Source organism: Lipotes vexillifer, unplaced genomic scaffold, assembly GCF_000442215.2.
Source record: "Lipotes vexillifer unplaced genomic scaffold, Lipotes_vexillifer_v1.1 scaffold472, whole genome shotgun sequence".
NCBI classification, from domain to species: Eukaryota; Metazoa; Chordata; class Mammalia; order Artiodactyla; family Lipotidae; genus Lipotes; species Lipotes vexillifer.
In genome coordinates this window covers 2,869,144-2,872,372 of record NW_006797698.1, presented here as the reverse complement: position 1 = coordinate 2,872,372, position 3,229 = coordinate 2,869,144, and the positions used below count along the sequence as shown (strand labels likewise).

The 3,229-nt window shown below is 49.7% G+C and overlaps 1 non-coding gene across 1 annotated transcript; it reads right to left on the bottom strand.

Moving 5' to 3' along the window:
• Positions 1–404: 404 nt before the first annotated feature.
• On the bottom strand, positions 405–476 carry TRNAC-GCA (transfer RNA cysteine (anticodon GCA)). Its single transcript has one exon. It is a non-coding gene; the product is annotated as a tRNA-Cys (tRNA).
• Between the last annotated feature and the right edge of the window lie 2,753 nt (positions 477–3,229).

Below are 3,229 nucleotides of genomic sequence, written 5' to 3'. Positions count from 1 at the left end.
AGAATGGTTTGGCTGGGAGTAGAATTCTAAGTTGGCTGATATCTCCTCTCAACATATTGCTTGTGTTACTGCACTAGCTTCTGGCTTCCTTTGCAACTGTTGAGAAGTCAGCCAGCAGTTCAACTATTCTTCCTCTGTAGGTGATCTCAGCTTTCTCTCTGGCTGTCTTCGAAGGATGAAGTCCTTATCCTCAGCCAGGAGATCAACGTACAAGCTGGATTGCATGGTAGACCAGGCGAGGGGAGAGTGGGAAGATCAGAGGAGTGGGACAAACACATCGTCTGAGCAGAGCTGCCTTGCTTGGGTCCGAAGGGTCTTCTCTGACTTTACCTGCTGCAGAAGCCAGATTCAGCAAGCGGAGAGGAAATTGGAACTCCCTTACCACCTTTAGTAACTAAAAGGGTAGGGGGCACCCAGATTTGAACTGGGGACCTCTTGATCTGCAGTCAAATGCTCTACCCCTGAGCTATACCCCCTGCCACGTCAGCAAGGTCCAATTAACACCATTCCATGTGCTGCCCCAGTTGCCCCTTCAGAATGGGTTGGCTGAGTTGCCAGACCTGCTTTACTGCTAACTCATTCCCCTGCCTTAGTAGAAGCAACGGGCTCTTTTCTCCCACAGCTCACAGCCTCTCTACTATCAGTGCTGGAGGAGGTGTAACCTGGGGAGCATTCCCCTAAAGCTGGAAGGGTCTATAGTGACATCTCCATGGTGGTTTTTGTGCTGAGCACCTGAGACTCAAAGTCCCCACTGGCCTGGCCAAGCATGGAACACCTTGAAGACAGGACACACATGGACCGGATGTGGGTCAGAGCATACAATGCCACACCCTAGGATGCAGGCTGGCCTCTCTCCCGTTGCCCCAGATCTCCATGTAGTCAACCCTTTCACTGTTGGGTGAGATGAACCGTCTGAAGAAATGATTGTCTCTAAGCTCCCAGTTCACCTTTCTGTGCTCTGCTCTGTGCTGCTGGGTCTGGGACTCTGTAAACCTCTCTTGTCCTTTGCCAGGTGGCTTCCTGGTTGGTCCTGCCAGCAGGGCTCTGTCCTTCCTGCCTACTGGGTTCCTGTCCGTGTCCCCGGCCGTGACAGTCCATCCCAGGGGATTGCCGCCTGTAGTTTGGTGCTCTTAGGGCCAGCTTTGTCATGTCACCTCAGGGACACTAGCACCGCCTTAGGGGTTGGGGTCCCGGATCCACAGAGACCCTCCCCAGGTTTGTAAGATTGAGTAAGTTCATCCTCCTCCAGTTGTGTCCACAGCCCGGGAGTCAGAGTGGTTTCTTGCAGGTACTCCCTCCATGATACTTAATCTTCCCTTTCACCCTTTCAGTCCTGTGATTTCCAATTGTTGTGGGTTAAATTGTATCCCCACCCCCAAAAAAAGATGTGTTGAATCCTGGCCCCCAGTACCTCAGAATGTGACCTTACTTGGAGAGGGGCATCAAAGATGTAATTAGTTAAGATGAGATCACAATGGAGTCAGGTGGACCCTTAATCCAATATGATGGAGTCCTTATAAGAAGAAGAGAGACACACAGGGAGAATGCAGCCATGGGAACTTGGAGGCAGAGATTGGAGTGATGCATCTACAAGCCAAGGGAGGCTGAGGATTGCCAGCAACCACCAGAAGCTAGAGAGAGGCCAGGAAGCACCCTCCCCAAGAGCCTTCATAGGGAGCCTGGCCCTGCCCAGACCTGGATTTCAGACTTCTAGCCTCCAGAACTGTGAGACAATAAATGTCTGCTGCTTTAAGCCATCTATTTTGTGGCACTTTATCACAGCAGCCCTAAGAAACTGACACACAGATTAACAATTATTTATATTAAGTGCTTTCTGTTTAAATGACCAGTGCAATTTTTGTCTATGGACTGGACCCTGAATAATACAGAAATTGGTACCATTGGGATCCCAGGAAACAGACCCTCAAAGAGGGCACTGGGGACGCATTTGGTCTAGTTCTTCATCTTCAAGGCAGGGCCGAGTGTCTGACAGGACCCTGAATCATAAGAGGTGGCCATCTAAGGTTCTGTAAGCTCCAGCCAGGCTCTCCTTTTGAGGGTGGTGTCTATGAGACACAATATTGCACAGTATTGTCAATTCAGCTCAAGGAGGAAAGGGGAACTTTCAAAGGGGGCACCCGGGTTAGAACCAGAGACCTCTTGAGCTACAGTCAGATGCTCTACCACTGAGCTATACCCCTAGCTGGCAGAGGAAGTCTGTAATTAACAAACTTTACACTCCACTCACGCACAGCCTGCCCATTCTGACGCAGCAGAGAGCTGTTGGTCCCACTCAATTGTACCCGTACCGCTTTATGCCATGACTATCCTCCTTTTCCAAAAAAACACCATCATTTCTTGGCACCAGCTTGGAAGGTCACTGAAGGTTCTGTTTGGGACAACAAAGTCTGTACCTGGCTTGATATACAGGCAGAAGATGAAGCTCAGAGACCCATCGGCAGCTTTTCAGTTGAGCCCACTTTCAGATAACCTATAAAGTGGGACAGAGATAAGCATCTCTCCCAGCTCACCTCCAAATTCCCCATCTGTTTAAGGCACTTGAACTTTCACATTGTTACTTTAGCCTTCTGCCTCACGCGTATCCTTCCCCACACTGCTCACTTCTTCCTGTCTTTCCTTTAGCCATCCCCTGCCATCTGCGACGACATCAATTTTCTAAGTTTTTTGTTTCTTTTGTTTCTTTGGATTTCTCTCTCATCGCCCAATCACTGTCTTTTGTGTCATTCCCCAAAGTGGTCCAGAGGCTTGGTTGATTCTAGGGCAGGTGTCGGGTTGATGGCAGAAGGACTCGGCATTAGTTAGATGTTGGTTCATAACAACATACCCCCAAACTCAGCAGCTTAGAACAGTAAGTCTTTATCATATCTTGCAGTTCCAGAGATTCTGGAATCTGGGGGTGGCTTAGCTGGGTGGCTCTGGTTCAGGATCTCTCATGAGGTTGTGGATAAGATGTCAGCAGGGGCTGCATCATCTGAAGGTTTCACTGGGGTGGGAGGAGCCACTCCAAGCTGGCTCACTCACACAGATGTTGGCAGGAGGCCTCTATCCCCTGCTTGATGTATCCTCATGACATGGCAACTGGCTTCCCCAGTGTCAATCTCATCCCAAAGCACCCTCACAGATCCACCCAGAGTATTGTTTGACCAAGTATCCGGGCACCCCATGGCCCAGTCCAGTTGACACACAAAATTAACCACCACATATATAA